The sequence below is a fragment of the Anastrepha ludens genome, chromosome 6 (assembly GCF_028408465.1).
Source record: "Anastrepha ludens isolate Willacy chromosome 6, idAnaLude1.1, whole genome shotgun sequence".
NCBI lineage: Eukaryota > Metazoa > Arthropoda > Insecta > Diptera > Tephritidae > Anastrepha > Anastrepha ludens.
In genome coordinates, this window is record NC_071502.1 from 4,025,049 (window position 1) to 4,037,749 (window position 12,701).

The window sequence follows — 12,701 nt, forward strand, 5'->3', positions numbered from 1 at the left end:
TATTAAACTCCAATCTCAACTTTCGACCGTTCTTTATTAAACTCCAATCTCAACTAAAAACTATATTCTTACAATCTACCCTAAATCCCTACTTGCGGTGTAGCTATTGAGTTTGTGTTGGTGTAGTTGCGCCGGCAGCTTTGTTTGTATGTTGGTACGAATGCATTCTCAGCTGCATTCCTCAAGCTGCCAAAAGTCACGTACGTAAATTGATGATCAGCTTGACCGCTGTAAGATTTGTTTGCAAAATCCAAAAGACGGGCAGGCGTAGGAGTAAGCTGTGCGATCTAATTACGAACAGCCAGTAGCGTGGGAGTGATTCAAGGGAATCATCAAATCTCTGTTTTAGCTTTGCAAGTGTGCAATGCGCTAACTTCTCCCCCTCTTAAGACGAGCCGTCCTCGACTCGTGCCAAAATTTCCTCTACTGCCCTCTGAGTTTTTACTTTATTACTTGCTAATTTGTTTCTGCGGTGGATGAAAAAAATTGCTATTGCGATCAATAATAATGGAGGAAAAGAAAAAATCGTCCAGAACAAATTACGATGAACAGATATACCCTCCTTCAATTCGTGAATGCGAGAGATGTTGTCGATATAAATTTGGTGCAAATATGGTAGGGACAAACTCGTATGGTGTTCCAAGTAATTAATGGATACGGTTTTTGGAGGATGTGGTTGGATATAAGTCGGTTCTCTTTTTACCACGTAAGTTGTATCATTTATGGTGATAGAGTCACGAAAAAGAAGCAGATACGTTCCCCTTATTTCCAATTTTCGTTGATCAAATATTGTCGTTGGTTGCACGTTGTTAAGAATAATGATGCCCTCTTCTATTTTTTGAACTGATGGTATGTGATATGCCGATTCTGATGAACAATTAGCTGTGTTATTATTTAGCATCTGACCCAAGCAATCTGAGTGAGCCGGTTTGCACACTTTAGCTACCAGAGTGTCATTGCAGTTCTCGAGTGGTTGAAACGTATCGCTACATTTTGCCGCAAGCGTGGTCTCTAGCTTTACGATACTATTATTATGGACTACAGGATAGATTTTTAGGAATTGACAGAAATTTGTAACCTTAGGAACCTTAAGAATATAGTAAATAACATCAGAACTTTGCAAAATTTTTACCTTAGATACTAAAAGTAAATTACTTAAACTAAAGGGTAATTGTTCGGAATTGAACGCTTGATCCATCTCTTCGTCATCCAAAATAAGTGGATTTATGATATTACTTTTTGCCAACACAATGGAGAGTGCTAGTCTGTTTAGTTGGCTGATTATATGGTTATTTCTTCTTACCAAATTTTCACAGAGCAATGTTTCCTCGTCTTTTAATATCCAATCCGTTTGATTTCCGCGAAGTGTATTGATTAGGTTGGTAATTTCGTTAATTCTATTTTGTAAATCGGAGTTAATTCTAATCTGCCTATTGTTGTTTTCTATTAGTATGCTTTCCTTTGTCAAGAGCAGTTCAAAATCTTCGTGGTCCGGGGTACCGGCTATAAATTTCAGGGCGGACCCCAGAAAATCTATTGACCTTGCAATTCTCTTAGGTATTTCCAAAGTGCGAATTATGTGTAGTATTTCCTCACCTTGCTGTTTCAAAATATTTTCGTTCACTACCTGATTTTTTGATTTTGATGTGAACCATCGGCTTTCGTAAGCTATCTGGCGATAATCTGTTAGGTTGGTGGCGTGCACGAGGTAAATGAATTCATTATAAATAGCCACATTTCCCCGAGGGATGGTGATAACTTGTGAGGAGGTGTAGTCAATTAAATTGGCTCTAGTGACGAAGACTAGGGCAAGCGGCAATCTGAAATTGATTTTATCGTAAATTACTTTTATGAATTTTCCTGCCTTCTATCTGTACTGTTGTACCTAAATCTCTTTCTACTATTTTTTCCACGAACACCTTCTCAAATTTATTTCCCAATCGCTTATTTCGTCGAAGAAACACCCTTTCACCAGGCTGATATGTTTTGGTTATTCTTTTCTCATTCAATCTATTCAATACTAAATTCTAGGCTCTTATTAATTTATCTCTAATTTCCCCAAATTTCTCCGCTGGGCAGTTCTGCAAAATTTCGATTGGTTTCGAATCTACAACCGAGTGAATTGTTCTGTTGTACTTGTAAGCAGCAAGCAAAATCAGATCTTTAACCTCGCTTATCTGCTGCTGTGCCTTCACGCATCTGGCTATTTCCAAAAGGGTTGAATGAAACTTTTCGACCTGTCCGTTGCTTTCGCTATGTAAGGTGGGTACGAAAAACTGTTCTATGGAGAAATGATCGCGTAGCATGTTTCTAATTAAATTTGAAGTAAACGCTCTTTCGTTATCTGTGACAATTGTTTTAGTGTTTTGGAACATACCTAATACCTCTAATAAAGCTTCTTTTATATCAATGGTACATCTTGAAATAACAGGTTTAACAATTGCAAACTTTGAAAACCTATCAACAGCAGTTAAGAATAGCTGCTTTCCAGTAATTAAAATGTCTAAGTGGAGAATTTCTCCTGGGTGCTCTGGGATTGGAGTTTTCCCAATTTCCGGATTTGGTGGTTTTCTTTGGTATTTATTTTCCAGACAGATCTTGCAATTTGATACAGCTGACCTGAGCATTTTCCTCATGTCGGGAAAGTAGTATTCTGATAGAATTTGCTTAAAATTCTCGGACAGAGATCGATGGGCACGGGCATGCTCCGTTGCTATTGCTTCCTGTTGATCGTTCGGATTCGTTAGATCGATTACAAATTTTTCTGTATGAATAAATTTAACCCCCGGGAATGCTTCGACAAGAGGTCCCTGGATCTCTGATAGTGTCGGAAGATCGCAACAAAGAGCGTTTGTAACGCTAGGGTTTACGAGTTTCTTAAGATTATGCAACAAATTTACTATTGTGTCGTAATTTATAGTATAACGAATTTTTTTCTGAAAAATTATTTTTGTACTTTGGTGATAATGATCCCCCTTCGTCAAAATGAATTGTCTTTTGAATTGGTTTACTGGATACTGGATAGTTTTAATTGTGTTTGAGAGCGATGACTCGCTATGTGCTGTAGCATCTGTATCAGTCATATTATTCAAAAACTGACGGGACAGAGCGTCTGCTACGACGTTGTCTCTGCCGGGTTTATAAACAAATTTAGGCGAAAATTCTTCTATGAACGCACGCCATCGCTTCATTTTTGTATTAGGATTTTTGTTCGAAATAGCGAAAGTTAAAGGCTGGTGGTCTGTGAATATTACGATGTCTTTAATACCGTATAAGTAATGTCGAAGGTTTTTAAGGGCCCACACTATAGCCAAGAGCTCACGCTCGTTGGTTGCATAATTCTCCTCTGTTTTTGATAATGTTCTTGAAATCATTGTAATGGGCCGACCATTCTGGGAGAGGACCGCGCCTAAAGCGCTAGAGGAAGCGTCTGTTGTTAGTTCGAATGTTTTGTCATAATCCGGATAAAACAGCAAAACATCTTCCGATGCCAAAATGCTTTTTACCCTTTTAAATGCTTGAATGGCCTCGTCATCAAGGACTATTTTAGTGTGTTTGGACTTGTGGGATGACACATGGCCATTCTCCCCCCGAAGATACTTTGTTAATGGTTTGACGATAGACGCATAATCCCTTATAAACCTTCTATAATAACCTGACAGACCCAAGAAAGAGCGTAATGCTCGAAGTGTTTCCGGCTTCCTATAGTCGATTATGTCCTTGACCTTATTTGGACATGTTTTTATCCCCCTTCGAGAGACAATAAAGCCAAGAAACTCAACCTTATCTTTAAAGAATTTAGTCTTTTCTGCTGAAACTCGCATACCGGCCCTTTCCAACTTCCCCAGTACCTTATCGACATGTTGAATATGAGACTTTTCGTCCCTTGAAAAGATGATTATATCATCCATATAAACTTGGCAACTTTGGCCAATGTCGTCTCTCAAGACGTCATCAATAGCCCGTTGAAAGATACTGGGCGCATTTTTTAACCCGAATGGCAATCTATTAAATTCGTATTTGCCATTGTTAATGCTGAAGGCTGTTTTTTCGCGGTCCTTCTCCTCAAGGATTATCTGGTGGAATCCAGACTTTAGATCTAAAGTAGTAAAAAATCTGGAACTGCCCAGGTTTGCCAATATGGTAGAAATATCTGGTATAGGATATTTATCCGCAATCGTTTTTTCGTTTAATTTTCGAAAGTCGATTACCATGCGGAGCTTTTGTTTACCATATTCATCCAGGCCTTTTTTATTCACTACATGGACCGGAGAGTTATACGCCGAATTAGATTTTCGGATAATTCCTTCTTTCAACAGTATTTCTATTTCCTTATTAATGAATCCTGCCGCCGAAACCGGGTATGGATAAGATCGGGTGTAAATTGGTTCCGAGGAAGTGGTACGAATTTTAGCTTTGACCTTAGTATTAAATGGCAAAGCGCGGTTAGGTTCGGCAAAGGCCTTAAAATTCTTTTTAATCATAGAGTCAAACTCGTTTTTCACAAGAGCTGGGACCGAGTCCTTGTCCAAATATATGGAGTTAACTTGCTCACATTTGACGTTATTTAATTTTTCCTTACCACCCTCGTAATATAAGTATCCGGATGTCGTATCAATTTTAGATTCTATCTCCTTAAGGAAATCGTATCCCACTATACCATCGAAGCCCTTTATATTAGGAAGAATGAAGAAAGTTGAGACTTTCCCCAAAACGAAAACCTTACATTTTTTTTCTATGAGATTACATCCGTTTATAGTTTTGACCGTAAACTGTCTCTCCACAGGGATAATTCCCTTTAGGAAGCTCAAATTTTTGATATAGTTTTTTGAAGTTCCTGTATCAATCAGTAACCTAAGCTCCTGCCCCTCCGACGCCTTCTTGGTAATGTAAGGTAGGAGCGACCTTATACTAAAAAATTAACCTCGTCTTCCATCGCGAAATTGGAAGCGATCTCGACATCCGAATCACTGTCACGGTCCACAGTAATTTTCTTTTGTGGATCCACCTCTGGGGTTGTCTCCAAATGGTTGGTCCGTTGCACTTTCGGCTTCCGTGAATTTACTGAATCTCCCCTTCTGTGCTCCCGTTTATTCACGTATTGATTAGCATCCCTTTTGGGGTGCCGCTTTAGGCCAGAAATAAAAACTCTTAATGCGTTTTCTCTAGCTCTATCATTGAGCGCGGCGGCAAGCTGCGTATTGTTTGAATGAGTCATTATATTTTTATTTGTTATGAGTGTTAATTGCTTGTCTACCGTATCATAATATTGGCAGATTGACAAACTGCCCTGCCTCAGAACGCTGAGCTCTGTTTCCAAAACATGTAGCGGTCTTTTGTCCGCGTATGCTTTGTCCAATCTAGCTATTATAGCTTTAAAATTTAAAACAGTTGAGAAGGAAGCGAGCGTTGCATTTGCGGGGCCTACTATCTTGTTTCTAAATATCCCCATGGCAACATAATATTGCTCTGAACCCTCTTTGTAGTAGCCAATGGCGAATTCTGCTGCGGAACGCCAGGCCGGATAAGAAGCAGTATCCCCCTTAAATTCTTGTATAGATTTTATTAAATCCATATTTGTGTTGCCCCCGACCACAGTTGGATTTATTTCCACGGGAATGTAACTCTCCGCGGATGGCGGCTCTAAGCGCCGAAGAGTTTGCATCACTTCATCCAACTGGGCTTTTAATTCTTTTTTATTTTGCTCATTTTGTTGTCTTAAAATTTCTATTACCTGTTCCCTAGTTACACTCATGTTAATTTTGTTTTGCTTTTTTTTTTTTTTTAAAAAAAAAGGTAAGAAAGAGCCGAAGGTATTTCGCTTTACAAAAACTTTATATAACTTTTCTTTAATTGCACTGGATCAAAACCGAACAATTACTTACAGTATTATTATTTCACGTATTGCAATCATTTCTGCCGTGCAGGTTTCCTTCGTTTCCACAAATAGTTGATTGTATCCTTCGTTGTTAGATTCAGTTGTTCTGCCAGTTGGGTTCAGTTGTCCTGCTAGTTGGGCTCGGTTATTCTGCCAGTTGGGTTCAGTTGTCCTGCTAGTTGGGCTCGGTTGTTCTGCTAGTTGGGTTCAGTTATTCTGCTAGTTGGGTTCAGTTGTCCTGCTAGTTGGGTTCAGTTATTCTGCTAGTTGGGTTCAGTTGTCCTGCTAGTTGGGCTCGGTTGTTCTGCTAGTTGGGTTCAGTTATTCTGCTAGTTGGGTTCAGTTGTCCTGCTAGTTGGGCGCCACTTTTCTATTTTTGCCATTCTTTATTAAACTCCAATCTCAACTTTCGACCGTTCTTTATTAAACTCCAATCTCAACTAAAAACTATATTCTTACAATCTACCCTAAATCCCTACTTGCGGTGTAGCTATTGAGTTTGTGTTGGTGTAGTTGCGCCGGCAGCTTTGTTTGTATGTTGGTACGAATGCATTCTCAGCTGCATTCCTCAAGCTGCCAAAAGTCACGTACGTAAATTGATGATCAGCTTGACCGCTGTAAGATTTGTTTATTTGCAAAATCCAAAAGACGGGCAGGCGTAGGAGTAAGCTGTGCGATCTAATTACGAACAGCCAGTAGCGTGGGAGTGATTCAAGGGAATCATCAAATCTCTGTTTTAGCTTTGCAAGTGTGCAATGCGCTAACTTACATATTTGCTTGATAGTCTAAGAAAACATTTTAATGCTGCGATAAGTTGTTTATGAAAAATGGTATTTGGGACACAGAAAATTTATATATAGGTACATATATATGTATTATAGGTGGTCTCTTCTTCATCAGTGCCAAAGACCTCAAGCCTGATTCGAGTGAAGGCTGGGCAGACGCACAGAAAGTGGTCTGCCGGCTCATCCTCCTCCCCACATGCTGGGCAGAGTGCACTGTCTGAGATGACCACCTTTTCCTTGTGCTTTGCTCATAGAAAGTGGCCCGTCATCAGTCCAACCAGCTACCTGCGACAGTCGATCGGACATGACAGGTAACATCAGTTTTATCCATCTGCAGTCTCTCTCAGCCTGCTAAGCTCGCTTGTGGGATAGACTTGTTTGATTTCTAAACCTCAAATCAAGATTTTAAAATATGTAAAATTTGTTTCGAATTTGTAGGAAGCCGCACGAAAATGGAGCACTGAAAGTTTGGATTGGATAAAATGTTCTAACAAAACGTAATTTTCATGAAATTAATCATAATTTAAATGAATTTGTTCTCCATATAACTTAGTACTACAATGTTGGTGTTTTGTTTACTTTTACTTTAGATATTTTTAAATATAAATATTTTTGAAATATAGCGGATTTTAAAAATACCACCTTCACATCAACATGACTGGGGTGAATAAGCCTAAAACCCAAAAGTTTGCCTCTGCTGCTGTGTGCCATTTTCAAATCGCGTAAACTTATGTATGTATACTTGAGTATATTCACAAAAAAACAAAAAAAAAGGAACCAATGTGACATTTGTTCTTGAAGCTCAACTTTGTTGTGTCCAAATACAATATAACAAAATAATCGCATGTGCTGTGACAAATTTCTTTGACTATAATCATTAAAATAAGATTTGTACTTATACAGAAAATACTAGGTTGTTCAATAAGTTTTGCGGTTCGATAAAAGAGGGCCTTGCTGCTAGCCTAAATATTTTGTGTGAGTTTATTTTCAATCTGTCAATTCATTCTTCGTTTAAAAGGCCATTTATGACAGTATCGACGTGTCACAGTATTTTCTTTAATGGAAAAAATCAAGTGTCGTGCAGTGATTGAATTTTTATTTGTGGAAGGTTTAAAAACAAAGGAAATTTGAAAATGTATAAGGGCTTTCCTCCATGAATTAAATACAATAGAAAGATGGGTTGCTGAATTTAAATGTGGTCGTACAAGTCTTGAAGAAGATCCACGTCAATGACGTCCAAAACAGCAACAGCACCAAAAATCGTAGAAAAAATACGATATCGTAATGGAAAATCGTCGAGTGACTTTTAGAGATTTAGTAGAAGCTCTAGGCATCTTATTGGGCAATGTAAGCAATATTTTGACTGCCGCATTTATGGGTGCCGCATTCGCTAACAATGGAACAGAAACACATTCGAGAGCCACTTTCTTCGCAACATTTAGAGTGTTTTCGAAAGCATAAATTGGATTTTGTGCGTCGATTCATCACTATGGATGAGACTTGGGTCCATCAGCATGATCCTAAATCAAAACAAGAGCCTAAAGAGTGGTGTGAACCTGGTTCTTCGGCTCCTACGCGAGTTCATCTCCAGAAATCGACCAAGAAGATGTTAGCATCATTTTTTTGGGATATGAAAGGAGTTTTGTTTGTATATTACTTGCAAACTGGTAAAACAATAAATTCTGAATATTGAATTGCAACCTTTTAGATCAGCTGAAGGAAAAAACTCGCGAAAAAAGACCCCGTTTGCAAAAAAAAAAAAACATTTTGACAATGGCTTCTGTCCATAAATGAAAGTTCAAATTGTTGGAGCACCCACCGTATCCACCAGATCTGACGCCTAGCGTCCAGACCAAAAGAAAAAACTAATGTATTTCAAACCATAAAATTGTGTTTTTTTTATCGAACCGCAAAACTTGTTGAACAACCTCGTATATTAGGGAATAGACGGTACAAAAAAGAGAACAAAACAAAAAAAAAAAAAAAAAAAAAAAAAAGTTATACTGAAAACACTTGCAAATTAGTGCAAAAAAAAAACACAAAAAACAGTGGAAATTTTTGGCTGCAAAATAACAAACAATCTAAGCAGCGCAAACTGAGTGTTTACATAAATACAGTGCATACGTGCGTTTATTTGTATCAACGAAGGTATATTGGTTACATGGCTGTCACAGTCACGATGTCTAAGAAACATTTTCGCAGTCGAACATACCGACCACTTGCCAAAAAATGTACGTATGTACATTTATATCTGGGATGAACATTTTATAATAATTTTCATAACCTTGGCAGACATGTACGAGCTATTCTTGTCCCTCGCACACAACATTCTCATTACTAACTGATATGCCTCACGAAGTATACCCGGTTACGCCTGTCTCCATACTACATAAATGTTCGCAGTAGCTAAGTTAGTTTGCACCTGACATACCGGCAGGCAATAGGTCCTGACTTCAATGCCTACTGCAAACACAAAACATTAAAAAGCTTTTTCTAACTGCGAACGCTCCTCGGCAGAGGTCAAAAGAGTTTCTTCTACGAAAAAGTTTCTCATGATGAAAAAAACTGTAGTCCGGAGATGGCATATAACTGTTGCGCCTATCATATATGGGACAAGTATATCAGGTAAACCACAAATTGGATGAAAAGCTCCGCCATATTTAAGAGTGCATGCGGTAAGCGTCGTGTTGTGTGCGTATAGACTGTTTTGCCGCACTTTTTAGGACTAAGAGATGGATGGCAAGAAATTATTAGTAATAGCACAGGAGTGTAGCTCTTAAGAGAAATTGTTAAAACATAAATCAGAGTTACCTTGGAGAACAATGCTTTGCATCATATATGTATTTCATATCCACTAGTGTCCAACTTTAGATGTCTAAAAACATCTGCAAAATATCACGTAAATGCCAATTAAAGCGAGGGAATGAATCAAGTGCTGTAAAGTGTCTTGCTTGGCTGACGTAAAAACGAATAAAAAACGATATAGACTTCGCTCTTCAGAGCTTATAGAAAATAGTATTGATATACGAGGTGTGTTCAAAAAGTATCGCGGATTCTGAATTTTCGCAGGTTACGTATATTCGAATTTCGATTTTTTGGTGGCGATATTTTGATACTCATGTCTCTCATTCATGCCGACGAATTCGGCCATTTTGAATATTCAGTTAATTGTTGCCACCTGCTGTACTTGCAAGTGTTTCGGTTCGTCTTCGATTTTTACCTATTCAAAAAGATGGATCAAATAACCTGTATCAAATTTGGTGTGAAAAACGAAATTAAGTGCGCGGATGCATTCCGAATGTTGACTGTGTAATACGGAGAAGCTACTTTGGGACCAAAGCAACGTTTATCGCTGGTACAAAATGTTATCAGAAGGCCGAGAAGATGTGAACGACGAAAGGCGTGCCGGACGCCTGAGCACTTCAACAACAGACAAAAAAATTGATGATGTGAAGAAAATGGTATTGACCAATCGTCGAATCACCGTTAGAGAAGTTGCGGAGGACCTAGACATAGCGATTGGCTCCTGCCATTTGATTTTTTTCAATGTTTTGGGCATGAGACGGGTTGCCGCAAAATTCGTACCAAAACTGCTCAATTTCGACCAAAAGCAGCATCGCATGAACATTGATAATGAGATGTTGGTATCTGAACTCTGTCGGCGACGACACAAATTTGCTCCAGAGGATCATAACTGGTAAAGAATCATGGGTGCATTGTTATGACGTGGAAACCAAAGCTCAATCATCTCAATGGAAGCTGCCGCACGAACCAAGACCGAAAAAAGCCCGCCAAGTTCGGTCGCATGTAAAAGTTTTGCTTTCCGTTTTTTTTTTGATTGCAGGGGCGTTGTCATCATGAGTTCTTGCCACAGGGTAAAACGGTCAATAAGGAATATTGCCTGCAAGTTATGAGCAATTTGCGCGAAGCAATCCGCCATCCGCCAGAAATGCCCGGATTTGTGGAAGAACAAAAATTGGCTCTTGCATCACGATAACGTCCCTGCTCACACATCGTTGCTTGTGCGCGACTTTTTGGCTTTTTGGCCAAAACCAACACACTAATGATGCTACAGCCACCGTATTCCACAGATCTGGCCTCCAGTGACTTTTTCTTGTTCCCGAAACTGAAGAGGCCCCTAAAAGGAGCACGCTACGCTACGATTGACGAGATAAAGACGGCATCGAAGGAGGAGCTGAACAAGATAATAAAAATGATTTTTTTAAATATTATACTTCGAAGATTGCAAAAACGTTGTCACAAATGCACAATATCTCATGGGGATTACTTTGAAGGGGACAAAATAGATATTAATAAATAAATAAATAATAAAACAAAAACGAAATTCGCGATACTTTTTGAACACATACTGAATATACTGGGCGTTTCCAACAGAAGGTCTACCGCAGACAAAATATTGAAAGTTATTTATTTATTTGTTAATAAATAATAATAAAAAATGTATACAACAGAAAAACTAATTATCAAAGAGTTCTCGGTATTTTTAAACTCAGCCAAAAAATCTACATTTCACAATTTGTATCCTGGTCTATCTCTTCCAAACATCAACTATTTGAGCGACGGCTTGCCTGCTTATGCTATAAGTTTGATTTTCCGTGCTTCTGAATCTAAATGCAAGGTCTTTTAAAAAAGGAACTCCCACCGCTTGTCCAATTTGCAACTTGGATGCCCCAGAAAATATTCAGCACGTCAATGCTACCTGCCCTGTGTATACAAATTTTGGTTCTGAACATTTTGATGAAAACAAATTGGATATCTTAAATATAAACATGATTTTAAACGGTAGTGATTATAAAGCTCTGTACAAATTTAATTAAAAAAAAAGCATACATAATTTTTGTATTGAAATCAAAACCTTTTTTAAGCCACATCACTGCTCAACATTCGAAATATTACCTCAGGTTCTTCTTTTCTTCTGTTTTTGTCCTGTGCGAATGCCTTGGCATTTTGTAATTATCTTGAAATTGAAAAATTCCCCAGAATCAACTTTAACTCCGGTTATAGGTTTAGTGAAGAGCTACTGGTTAAGCCTATTGTCCCAAATAAAAAAAAAACATCGGATGACGGTTTGTTTTTCAGTTTGAATGCGTCACGTTTGACAAGATGGAAATGGCCATATATGTATATAAGTAATTGATGAATGCACGTTGCTTGCCGCAATAGGGGCGCGTTGGCTGGTCGGCTGCACGTGGAAGCTTTGGTCCCTAAGTATTGTAAATATGTCTGTGCGTACAACAACCCAGCATTATCGCTAAAATGACAATGGCACATGGCACACATCGATTGCTCAGCTGAGAATTTCGAAACAAAAAATAAATAAAAAACACGTCAACCATAGGCGGCTAAATAAATATAGAAATACTCGTTTGTATGTTCATTCCCTCGATCAACAATTGACTGATGCCAAACTTGTATATTTAAAATTTTTGCACTTTATTATTATTTCAATAATTAAATATATTTAAACAAAAGATTTTATGCATTTTTGAAATGCAATAGCAAAGGCTTTAAAATACGTCATTACGAGTATAAATATTTAGAATTTTAAAAATTGTTAATTAATATTTCATTTGCGTGCATTCTTCCGCATCCGCTTTTAGTAGTTATAGCGAAAACTTACAAGTGACAGAGGCTGAGTTAATATGCAGATATAAAAACAACAAAAATTTTTACAGGTTGTTCATAGTTGACAAGTACTCGTACACTCGCTATAAAACTGCGCTGGAAAGTGCACTTAAAAAAGAAATTAATCAAATTTCAACAAATTACATATGTATCTACAAAGAAATTTGAAAGCCTGTCTGGTCCTATGGCATCGAATTCTGAGGATGTGCAAGCAAGAAGTACATAACTCCCCTTCAACGTCTGCAGAAAAAAGTTCTACGAAACGAAGTAAATGCGCCACACTACGACAATAAATTGTTTAAAGAAAATCGAAATTTAAAAACAAAAAAAAATCCTTCAATCGGACAAGACATTTTTAAGTTTTTCAAAAGCAGTATACATTTTATTGAAAT

At 38.0% G+C, this 12,701-nt stretch overlaps 1 protein-coding gene across 5 annotated transcripts in view; it reads right to left on the reverse strand.

The window, feature by feature from the left end:
- Positions 1–12,701, reverse strand: part of LOC128866862 (phosphatidate phosphatase LPIN3) — a 96,726-nt gene that overhangs the window by 20,046 nt on the left and 63,979 nt on the right. The gene's annotated exons all lie outside the window — the stretch shown is intronic.